This window comes from Medicago sativa, chromosome 4 (assembly GCF_051527215.1).
Source record: "Medicago sativa cultivar Bolivia chromosome 4, Bolivia_mono, whole genome shotgun sequence".
In the NCBI taxonomy this organism is placed as follows: Eukaryota; Viridiplantae; Streptophyta; class Magnoliopsida; order Fabales; family Fabaceae; genus Medicago; species Medicago sativa.
Window position 1 is genome coordinate 61,893,557 of NC_140752.1, and position 13,129 is coordinate 61,906,685.

Here is a 13,129-nt window from a genome sequence, read left to right on the forward strand (position 1 = left end):
ACTAAAATATTATTATGAAGAGGTTTTGATAAATCAACATCAACAAGCAGCCTTGCATAATGACCAAATACTCTACACCTAGTAGGTTCATCTAAAGTAATAGGCATACCAACAATACCAACAACATAAGCAATTTCAATTAAAGTTTTTTCTCTCCAATATTCCTGAGGGAGATCAGAGAAACGAATCCAAACTTGGGCATTAGATTGTTTCTGAGCACCGAGCAGAAGTCAGGAACCCATTGCGACAAGCGAAGGATTCCAAATTTGAGATTCTAGGAACCCGTCAACTTGATATAATTTCTGCATTTGATATGTATCAACTTGATATTATAATCCCTTTGGTTTCTCACACACACACACATATGTTTATTGAACAATTAATGTATCTAATCTTGATTGTAAATCAGATATATTAATTATTCAATGAATCTAAAAGAGAATCTTTTCTTATATATTAGACAAGATGTAGCATGTTGTAAAAAATTCAAGTCTATGATACTTTTAATTTATAAACAAATGTGTTATCACCACTCTCATAAGCTATTTACACATCTAATTTTTCTCATCATTCATCGTTGATTTTGCTCTTTTGGATTTGTCCTCTATATATTACGATAGGCTAAATATAAATAAATAATGAACTTTGATGATTATCAAGGTTTGTATGTGAAGCCTTTACGATCAATTGAATGGGCTAAAGGGATATGCTCTACATATGATGAGAGACATTAAAAATTAAGCCAAACTTTATAAATGACTTCTTGCAATTTCTAAATGCTAGAAACTATTTAATTGAATTTAATAAATCATAAATTTTTTTACTTATAAAGTGATACATTCTTTTATTATATGAAAAGGAGAAAAAGTCATGCTTGTTTATGCTTTGACCATATTTACTTCTTTATTTCTGGCTGTAATCAGTACACGTATGCCATTTTTCACATAATTTTACTATTTTCTTATTTATTTTATAAAAAATATTTTATCATCTTTTAGTAACATTCATTTGTTTTTATTTGACAATGTAGAAACTGATATTCCTTGCAAATCAGACGATGCATGTCCACGGGTTTCATATTATCATACTGAGTTCGTGAAGCCGTGAATGGTTTTTGTGCGTACTGGCAATTATTGGATTAGATAAGTTTAAACAATTACCTCTAAATGTATAATTTTATTTCTATGTAATAATGTTTTACTTCTTATAATAATATACTTTAACAAATAAATGACAATGAATGTTAATTATTTACTCTACTTTCACGTTTTGTATGTATTTAAAAAATTATTGAAAAGTGCATATAATTTTTTATGTTCTTTCCTACCATATGTCAAAGCTCGCCGAGCCATAAACATGTCCACAGCTATTGAGCCCCCCTTATCCAACCTCACATAAAATTTCTAAAAGAAAAATACTCTTATGTCCTGAATTATAACAAATAATTTATTATGCTTATTAAATACCAACACGTTGTGGCTGCTATTCATGCTTGATGCTTTGAAAATAGTGTTTTATTTTCAACACATATTTAATGCAAGTATACACTATCGTAATAAATAATAAAGAATACTCCCTCCGGTCCTAAATATAAGCAAATTTAACTTTTTAGGTTCATTCAATTAATGATGTATGTGGTCCATAATATGGACCACATACATCATTAATTGAATGAATCTAAAAAGTCAAATTTGCTTATATTTAGGACCGGAGGGAGTAATTAGAGTATCGAATCCACGATGATTGGAGTTGATAAGTTTTAAGTATTTAAAATCAATTTTTTCAAGATCCAAAGTGCTAAAGAACAAAGATAAGATTGTGAGCTTTTAATATATTAAAGTAAATGCATAAGTAAATAAATCAAGTAAAAAGGATACAGAGATTTAAGTGGAAAAGAGTGGTTAAGGAATTGACTTTGAAAAAATAGAGGTTTGCAAGTAATAGAAAGTTACAATTCAGCAAGTGATGACATGTCATGTTACGTTATTTTCAGTATGTTGATCCAGTCATTTTAGTAGTAATTTGAGTCAATAAAGAGGAGTTTTAGAGAAATTGCTCATGGTTTACAAGACATTTCGTAATGTTTTCATATCGAGTCATTTAATTCTAATTCTTCTCTAAACCAAGCAATTCCTAGGTGTTTTTGTAGTATTCCATTGAAAAATCATGTAATTCGGCAAAGTAAGACACCTTATGGAGGAATGGAAGACATGGAATGAAAATTCAAAAGGCCTCTGAAGACATACAAGTTGGGAAAAAAATCAGTAAAATGTTGATTTTTCAATGCGGGTTTGTGGGTAAAACCTAGTTTTTCAACACAAATTCAGCTGGAAACTTGCCTATAGATACAAGAGTTTTCATTCAAAATTTTTCATTCAAAACTTGGTGGATCAAGAGGACGGCAAGTGTAACAACCCATTTTACGCTATAATTATTTTTATTATTTATGTGTTTATGTGTGATTAGTTGTCTCTGTGTGTATTTATTCGGGATTAGTGGATTTTGACTTAAGAAGGGTATTTTAGTCATTTTAGACTCAGGGGTATTTTGGTCATTTGGTGAGCAAGAATAAATTAGTCATTTCATTAAGATGGTTATATTTGGTGTTTTAAGTGGGATTAATTAGTTTTACTAAGTTACTAGTGAGTTGAGGTGATTATTTAGAGACGTGATTATTCGTTACTTTGACGGTTTAAGTGTGTAGTAACTTTGGTGAATTAGTTGGTAAGAATATTGAGCCCATTAAGATAATTAGAGACTTCGCCCAATTATGAGGTGACTATATAAACACAACACATGTGAGAAAATTAGGTCATTACATTCATTCACTCATTTCACAAAAACATTTTTTGAGAGAGAGGTAGGGAAAGAAAGTAGATCAAGAGGAAGAAAAGAGGAGCTAGAGAGAGCTTGGGGTTTGGAGAGCTAAGAGCAAAAGTGAAGCCTAAACTAGAGGAATCAAGAGCTAGAGGTAAGTGGGATGGTTTCTTTTCATCAATTAAGTCATAATCTATTATTTTCAATAATGAGTTTAAGTGCTTTTGTGTTAATTGTGACATTTTTGTGGTTTTGAGTGATGAAATTCCTGCTCCTAATTCAAGTGAATTTGTGGGTATGATATACTTCATGAAATTGTTGTGTTAAGAGCTTAAACTTCATAGTTGTTGTTGTTGTTGTTGTTTTGAATATTTTTGATTAATTGAGTGTAAATCATGAATTAGTGAGTGATTGTTGTTGGAACATGTTTGAATTCACTTCATGAATGTTTGTTTATGTTTGTATGTTGATGGAATTTGAATTGGTGTGGTTGTTTATGAAGTTTGAATGAAAAATGAGAAAATGGTAGTTTTTGGTGAAAATGAACTAGATGATGAATTTGAGGTGAATTGGTGTTATGATTTGATGTTTGTTGTTGTTTTGAATGCCTTTTGATGTTTATAAACTAATGTATAAGTTTTGGGGTCGAATTTGGGGTTAGGGAATCAAAATTGGGGGTTTTGGTGTGAAAATTGGAGGGTTTCCCGAGAGGAAAACCCAAGAACAGGGTGACCTGTTCTGCTGTAACTCGCTGTGGCGAGTTGCACATGACAGACACGCATGTTTTGGGTCGTTCCGGGTACTCGTGGTCGATCCGGACCATTCCAAACGGATTCTTTTGATGTACTTGCGTGTATTTAAGTTTTCTAAACCTTTGGAAACAACAATTGAATTAGATTGAACTTGGTTTTGCGAATCGTATCATAAACTTTTGAAAATGGTTCAAGAACATGAGATTTTCCGAAAACTCGTTTTCTCAAAGAAAAAGGGGTAGGACTAGGTTTGTCCACTGTAGTTATGATTTATAAAAATGTTTTGGATGGTATTCATTAGCCATAACTTGGTTTTACTTCGAAAACTTGAATTATTTGGAAAAGTGATAAAATGAGACAAACTTTGTGAGATTTTGGAATTTATCAGAATCGGCCTATGAAACGTATATGTATATGCTACTGCACCGTATGTGAATTGTGTATATACTCGGTTGAGGCGTTTGAACTTGTTGCTTTGATTTTGGAAAAAATAAATCGGGAAATGTTAGTTTTCATAAACTAAGATGAACTTTGTCAAATTAATGTTTTATGGTCGGATAACTCGTAGGAGAATTTGAATTCATGTTAGTATGATTGAATGTGAATTAATTGATAAGGATTAGTGATTTATATGATGAATATCATGATAAGGTTAGGTGTCCATCTTTGAGATGAAATATGACATGGAGACTTTATCGTTTCTTTGAGATGTTAAATGTTGTTGATGATTATGATGTTGATTCTTTTGGTGATTATAAATATATGAATTAATGATGACTTGTTGATTGTATGGATGTAAGTATTTGATAATGCAATTGTTGGTGAATAACATAAATGCGGGATGATTATTATGTTAATGTCTATGGTGGTGAATTATGCATTGTCAAGTCCTTACTTGAGGTCCATGCATTCATAGTCATAATGAGGTGATTTAAAGTATGTAAATGCGGGGTGTTTATTACATAGCTTCTGCACAACATAAACGAGGGTTGTTTATTATGTTGGTGGATTCATTAACGGTAAAATTATCTTCGGAATCCTTTGGTACCACATGCATCTAGAAGAGTCTAGAACATTACATACATTTGTTAATTGGTGAGTCGTGTCATAATTGAATTAGTGACATGATGAATATGTGCATTGGTCAAATTTGGTGAATATGTGCATTAATGAAATTTGGTGAATATTGTGATTATGTGAATTGCGTGGAGATGTGTACATGTTGATGTTTGTTGTTTTGGTGATGCTTGTACACTTGGTGGTTTTATTGATGATGATTGTTTTGGTTATAATAATTAAGTGTGAATCATATGTATTTGATTTGGTGTTTTCTTTGGTGTTGATGATTTTCTTGCCGATGTTTTTGAAATGGTAAAGTGTAGTTGTTAGACCGGTTCTCTTCAACAAGAGATACTCTCTTTAACTTGAATAGTTCAACTTTTATATCAGTGAAGAAAGTTTTCATTGAGAAAAGAGACGATAGAGCTAGGCAACAAAAATGTTTGTACAAAGTGCAATTGAGACTTTTACAGTTATCAGAATGACTGGACGATCCAAGGCTTGAGTTCATTCACTGGATGATTAGGTCTATGAACTTCATGAAAGCTTTCTTACTTTAGTGGTTCAGATGATTGAATTTTTCTTTGGATAGCAAAACTTTGTTTCTTATTTACAATATATAAGTGATTTTATAATTAACATAAAGTTTTTTTGTTCCTTTCAATTTTTTTTTTCTTGTTCACATTGCTTAAGTGATTTATCTAATTAAATTTGTTGTTAGTATTAAATTTGTTTTTATTTAATATTTTTTATTGAAGATGCAAAAATGAATTATATATACCAAGCGAAATAGGTTTACATTGTCGGCACAAGGTGTGCCAACATAATGCAACCACAGTCATACAATAAGATTACACAAAAGAGAAAATTATCAAGTGCCCAAGCAACCTAAAGGGCATGCAGGCCAATTGTGAATCCCTAACACATAAACAACATTAGCTGCCTTCATCCACCAGTATGAATGAAATTTAATTTATTCAACCAACTGATGCATGTCAGTAACCTTGTTTTGAAACAACATGTTATTACGTTCTGACCACAGAACCCACATGCATAATAGCCACAAAAGTTGCATAAATGATCACCGCGTCGCTGACCCACCCGACAGATAAATAAATTGATGAAAATGATCATGAATATCATATGGATCAGCCCCAGAGACCCTAATCCAGCCTCAAACAAGATACCACAACTCTCTGAAAATATTACAAGAAACAAACAATTGTTGTGTCGTTTCCACTTCCCCACACCCAGATACACACATATGTGACTTAGGAGAGATGATCCCGCGAGCCATTGGATTAGATTTCGTCGGCAACCTATTGCGGAGAAGATGTCATGCAAGGAGAGACACTTTAACCAGAACATGTCTGTGCCAAATGTATTTAGAACTCGAATCCGACACTTGACTGTCATATGCAGTAAGCATATGGTACACACTACGGACATAATAGCCACCATTGTCAAGGTGCCAATTCCATCTGTCATGAATAGAAACCTGCAACACAATGTCAGACAACAACAACCTACACTCCCGAACCAAGTCCTCCTCCCAATCCCACAACATCCTACGCCACTGCCAAGCTTCACCCCCTTCCCCCCACCCCAACACATACATTTCCCCCACAAGAATATTTTTATTAACACTTAAATCAAACAGACGTTAATATTGTCTTTACTATTTTATCCTTTAAGAGAAAAAATTAGTTTAAGTTTTCAAAGTTATAGTATTTATTGTTGATTGAAGAAAAAATGTAAAATAAATAGGGGTATATTGGTAAAAAATAATGAATGTAGTTGAAAATACCAAATAAGTCTTATAAAAAAGGACAAAACAAATTTTCAAAAGACTCTTATTATTAGGGAAGAAAGTAGTAATATGTAGGAGTTGATTACACTTTAACAAATGAATTTAATTTTAATATTTATAGAGATATGACTTAAATTCACAAAATTAGTTTTACAAAATATGGCCTAAATAAATAAATAAAATTTGAATCCACGATATTTTTTTTTTTATGTCCATACAAAGACAATTATACATCCAATGACTAATTAGTTCTCTTTCTTTCATTGCGCAAGATAACACAACATTTGCCTAAATACAATTTCTGCATTTGATATTATAATCCCTCCGGTTTCATATATTTTTTTTTCTTTCTTTTTTGTAGGTTTATTGAATAATTAATGTATCTAATCTTGATTGTAAATCAGATACATTAATTATTTAATGAATCTATTTTTTTTATATATTGGACAAGATCTATCATGTTGTAAAAAATATATGTCTATGATACTTTTAATTTATAAACAAATTTGTTATCACCACTTTCATACGCTATTTACCCATCTAAATTTTCTCATCATTCGTTGTTGTTTTTCCTCTTTGGGATTTGTCCTCTAAATATTACGATAGGCTAAATATATATAAATAATGAACTTTGATGATCATCAAATTTTTTACATGAAGTCTTTATTAAAGTTAAATGATCCATTGAATGGACTAAAGGGATATAAGCACATTATGATGAGAGCCATTAAAAATTATGCGAAACTATATAAATGGCTTCTTGCAATTTCTAAATGCTAGAAACTATTTAAATGAATTTAATAAATCATGAAATTTTTTCTTATAAAGTGATACATTCTTTTATTACATGCAAAGGAGAAAAAAAAATATGGCCCAAGCTCTCATGCTTGTTTATGCTTTGACCATATTTACTTCTTTATATCTGGCTGTAATCAGTAGAAGTATGCCACTTTTCATACAATTTTCCTATTTTCCTATTTATTTTATAAAAAATATTTTATCACCTTTTAATAACATTCATTTGTTTTTATTTGATAATGTAGAAACTGATATTCCTTGCAAATCAGACGATGCATGTCCACGGGTTTCGTATCATCATATTGAGTGCGTGAAAGGTTTTTGTGCGTACTGGAGATTGGATTAGATAAGTTTAAACATAATTTTGTTACCTCCAAGTGTATAATTTTATTTCTATGTGATAATGTTTTTACTTCTTATAATAATATACTTTAACAAATAAATGACAATGTTGATTAATTATTTACTCTACTTTCACATTTTGTATGTATTTAAAAAATTATTTGAAAGTGCTAATATTTTTTTTATGTTCTTCCCTGACATCTGTCAGTGCTCCCCGAGCCATGAGACATGTCCTGGCGCTATTGTGCTCCCCATATCCAACCTCCCCTAAAATTTCTAATAGAAAAAACACTTTTATGTCATAAATTATAACAAATAATTTAGGGTTAATTATGTTTTAGGTCCCTATAAATAGGCGCGTTTCCAACATTAGTCCCTACTTAAATTTTATTAAATTTTTGGTCCCCAACGTTTTTTTCCGTTAGCAAAATAGGTCCTCGCTGTTAATTTTTTGGTCTTCACCGTTTGCTCAATCAGCAACAATTAACAGCGAGGACCTATTTTGCTAACGGAAAAAAACGTTGGGGACCAAAAATTTAATAAAATTTAAGTAGGGACTAATGTTGGAAACACACCTATTTATAGGGACTTAGAACATAATTAACCCAATAATTTATTATGCTTATTAAATATCATTACATTGTCTGTACCAAAAAAAAAAATACCATTACGTTGTGGCTGCTGTTCGTGCTTGATGCTTTGAAAATAGTGTTTTATTTTCAATACATATTGAGTGCAAATATACACTATCATAACAAGAAATAAAAAGTAATTAGAGTATCGATCATCGTGGGAGTTGATTAGTTCTAAGTATTTCCGAATTTAAAATTAATTTTTTCGAGATCCAAAGCGTTAAATAACAAAGATAAGATTTTGAGCTTTTAATATATTAAAGTAAATGCATAAGTAAATAAATCAAGTAAAAAGGATATAGAGATTTAAGTGGAAAAGAGTGGTTAAGAAATTGACTTTGTAAAAATAGAGGTTTGCAAATAATAGAAAGTTACAACTCAGCAAGTGACGACATGTCATGTTACGTTATTTTCAGTATGTTTTTCCAGTCATTTTAGTAGTGATTTGAGTCAATAAAGAGGAGTTTTAGAAAAGTTGCTCACAGTTTACGAGACATTTTGTAATGTTTTCATATCGAGTCATTTAATTATAATTCTAATTCTTCCCTAAACGAAGCAATTCCTAGGTGTTTTTGTAGTATTCCATTGAAAAATAATGTAATTCAGCAAAGCAAGACACCTCATTAAGGAATGGAAGACATGAAATGAAAATTCAAAAGGTCTATGAAGACGTTACAAGTTGGGGGGGAAATATCAGCAAAATGTTGATTTTTCACTGCGGGTTTGTGGTAAAACCTAGTTTTTCATCACAAACTCAGATGGAAACTTGCCTATAGATACAAGAGCTTCCATTCACAGTTTCTCATTCTAAACTTGGTGGATCAAGAGGACGGCAAGTGCAAGGAGCATCAAAGGAAAAGTCTCTCACTTCAACCTTTGTTCTTAGAGTATGTTTCATTTCTTTCATAATTTGTCTGTAGTTGCAATGCGTAACTAAACACCTATTGATTATGGTTCTAAGATGAACCTCTGTTCAATTGTTGGATTTTATTAATACAAGTCTTTTATTCAGTTATATTTTAAGATCTATTTAATCTTTGTATGCATCAAGCTTAATGCTTTCATATGGGAGGAGAAGGGAGGGATTTCAATTACATAGGGGATGTGAAGAGAGGGGATGAATTTTAATTACATATGTGTTTGGTTCACAAAAGAAGGAGAATAATTTTAAAACTATTTTACCTTTTGTTATCCCTGTAATTTTATGATCTTGAAATTATGCACTTTGTAATTACAACCACACATAAGTTGAGATATAACTCTTCAATGTTAATCAAACTATCTATTCGCAATAATTCTCCAATCTTGATGATCCATCTAACTGTTCCAGATCCGATTTTGGGTCAAATCCACTTGGCAAAGCCCAATTACAAGGTAAATTCCAACAAGGAGTCAAACCTAACATTCTTCCTGTAACACCCACGACGTGGCTTTCGATATCCCGCCAGTTGGATACGAACGGTTCCCGCCAGTTGGAACGGGCACTATCCGTAAGGATGACCCCACGTTAATAAGAGGAACCGAATCACATCGGAATGAGAGGGATCCGGAGGCCGTGTAGGTATGGGACTACATGGTTGAAGGAAGGCTTATAAGATTTGTTAGGTACTACCCATATCAACAAGATGCATCTTCTTTTCGGTAGCTCATTCCATAAGAACTCCACAGTTAAGCGTGCTTGACTTGGAGTAGTCTTAGGATGGGTGACCTTCCGGGAAGTTTCCCGGAAAGCGTGCGAGTGAAGACAAAGCACGCTGAAAAGACTCGTGTTGGTTTGTGGGGTTAGTCGACAATCCTGAAAGCAGTCTGGGATGTTACAAAATGGTATCAGAGCAGACCTCTCCCAGTACGGTGTGGTTCGGGGACGAACCAGGCGGAAGCTGGTGGGCATGTAACACCCACGACGTGGCTTTCGATATCCCGCCAGTTGGATACGAAAGGTTCCCGCCAGTTGGAACGGGCACTATCCGTAAGGATGACACCACGTTAATAAGAGGAACCGAATCACATCGGAATGAGAGGGATCCGGAGGCCGTGTAGGTATGGGACTACATGGTTGAAGGAAGGCTTATAAGATTTGTTAGGTACTACCCATATCAACAAGATGCATATTCTTTTCGGTAGCTCATTCCATAAGAACTCCACAGTTAAGCGTGCTTGACTTGGAGTAGTCTTAGGATGGGTGACCTTCCGGGAAGTTTCCCGGAAAGAGTGCGAGTGAGGACAAAGCACGCTGAAAAGACTCGTGTTGGTTTGTGGGGTTAGTCGGCAATCCTGAAAGCAGTCTTGGATGTTACACTTCCTTATGCCTACATAAGGAACACTCCACTGCAACCAATGTAAGTTCATTCTTTCCCTCCAGAACATTGTGCAGGCACACCCCCTTCCGTTCCACAGGCGACGGAGCTTCATCCATGAATTCCGACGAGTTCTTGCCCAACGGAGGACATTCTTCCACCGATCCTTCCGCAATGTGAGTTTCACTATCTTTCTCAAGATAATCTTGTTTATGAACAAAACATTAACCAAATAAAATATTTATACGAATAAATTATATATATATATATATAATGCAAAATTACAACATAATAGACAATAATAAAAAAATGGAAAAAGAAACAAAAAATATAAATAAATTAAAATGTATGTTACACAAAATAATTAAAATAAAAAAGTAGAATAGAATAAAAAATGTCAACTTGAAAAACAAAAGAATTGAAATCAAATAATAGAAACGTGTCCCCATGAGCTTAGCTCAGTTGGTAGACGTTGTATTATATATGCAGAGGCCATGGTTTGAACCCCGAACATCCCAATTATTCACCTTTAAGACGTGAATTTATAAACAAAAAAAGAGAGATGTTATTAGAAGTTATATATAAAAGTTAAAATCATAATCTTTTTTTAATAAACGTAAAAACGGTAAGCAACGTATAAGTTAGTAAATAATTTTAAAATTTTTATCAAGGAAAATATGACATTTTAAAATAAATGAGGGTAGTTATGTCAATATAATTAATATAGTAATAATTTATCTCCCATTCCCTCTAAAAAACTCTAATTCCGAAGGGAGCAAAAAGTGGTCATAGGAGGGATTTGATTCCCCTCCCTTCCCCGCTCATTCCCTCGTAAAAGTTGAACTAAACATAAAAAAATTAAAATACTTCCTCATATTCCCTCCAAAAACCTCGAACCAAAACCCTATAGTGAATAACTCATTTTAGAGTATAAAGTGGACAATATCATCCATTAATTTATAAATTTAATAGTAGATATTCTAGGTGAATTGATAAAAAGTCATCTTATGTTATTTTCAGTATGTTTTTAAATTATTTTAGTTGTAGTTTGAGGTAATAAAGAGTTTTAGAGAAGTTTCTCACAGTTTAAGAGACATTTTATAATATTTTCAGTGGAGTCATGTAATTTTAGTTATTCCCTAAATCAAACAATTCATAGGTGTTTTGAGTTTTTTATTGAGAAATCATGTAGTTTGGAAAAATAAGGCACCTCATGGAAGTTTTGGATGACATAAAATGAAGATCATTAATGTCCTAGAAGGATTTGAAGACGTTACAAGTTGGGGAAATTGTAACACTCTAAACCCCGAAAGCAATAATCATGCAGATAAATCATATATCAAAAGAGTTCAGATGCTACATCTACATAAATCTCGAAAACATGCATAATTTGTTTTTCAAAATACTCGCAGCGGAAAATCAACAACATAAAAAATCTCAACATGCCGTGTGTCACTCCACATAAATACACTATCATGATACAATTATCCTCATCATATAAAATAACATAAGCCATCAAATGGTATCAAAATAAAAAGGGTCTCAAGACCGACACTCCTACATCAGAGTCTAACTAGACACTAAGTGAAAAAATAAAACGAGGAAGAATCCATTCTAGTCCTCATGCATCAAAAGAAAGCAACCACCTCAATCTTGCAAGTCACCTACGCCATTCAAAGAAATGACGTGGAGGTCAACCAAACGACCACTGAGGGTTAGATACCGATCACATAATCAGTTATAACCAAATAAATAGTATTAAAGGATTTCATCTATCTCTTACATCTTTCACATGCATTATTAAACAATTGTAAATCAAGTATGCAACTCCACATGTTTCACAAATTCACTAAGTAACACAACTCACCAACACAAACTTCACCAAGGCACATACTTCACATAATTCACATAACTCATGTGTATGTAATTCTCTAGACACGACTTTATATGCATGTGGTACCATTGGATGTCGGATGTAATTTTACCGATTAATCCTTCTACATTTCTCTGCATATCTCTACATATAGGATTTATGAATGCATGGATGCCAAATATTGACTCGATAACACACATCACTAATTTACACTACATATTCTCCACATATTGCATTATCAAACAATACATCCATACATCAAGCATTAATCAATTAATAAACCATCTCTACATATTCATAATTAACAATAATCAACAAGTGCCAAGAATACATCATCACAAAGAAACATCATTGTTTCATAAAGCACAATTCTAAAAATAGACAAATAATCATTCATTCCATGATAACCAACACATTACACACCCACCAATCATTGATTCATTTTTATTTAATCATGTTATCATAAATACAAAGTCACTTTCAATTATCAAATAAAAAATCCAACATTTTGTTAAAGTTCGTCTATTTCCATAAAATAATTCATTTCCAAATTTCTCATCAAAAGAAAGGTATACATGTTCAAACACCTCACATATCATGCTCACATAATACATAGCATCACAGTGATACATTTATATCATCATCATTTCATAATTCCGGTTATTTCTAAAATTCATCAAGTTCGTCTCATTCCCTCATTTCCCAAAATTCAATTCTTTGTCAAAGTAACAACAAGTTATAAAATTACT

The 13,129-nt window shown here is 32.4% G+C and overlaps 2 long non-coding RNA genes across 3 annotated transcripts; both read left to right on the forward strand.

Moving 5' to 3' along the window:
• Positions 1-803: 803 nt before the first annotated feature.
• LOC146930468 (uncharacterized) lies at positions 804-1,259 on the forward strand. The gene is made up of 2 exons (XR_015008335.1): positions 804-928; positions 1,031-1,259. It is a non-coding gene; the product is annotated as an uncharacterized LOC146930468 (long non-coding RNA).
• Positions 1,260-6,909: 5,650 nt separating this feature from the next.
• LOC146930469 (uncharacterized) lies at positions 6,910-9,622 on the forward strand. Of its 2 annotated transcripts, XR_015006407.1 has the most exons (3): positions 7,201-7,379; positions 7,482-9,097; positions 9,541-9,622. It is a non-coding gene; the product is annotated as an uncharacterized LOC146930469 (long non-coding RNA). The 2 variants fall into 2 exon arrangements; XR_015006406.1 differs by lacking the exon at positions 9,541-9,622 and having other exon boundaries at positions 6,910-7,379; positions 7,482-7,707.
• The last annotated feature ends 3,507 nt before the right edge of the window (positions 9,623-13,129 follow it).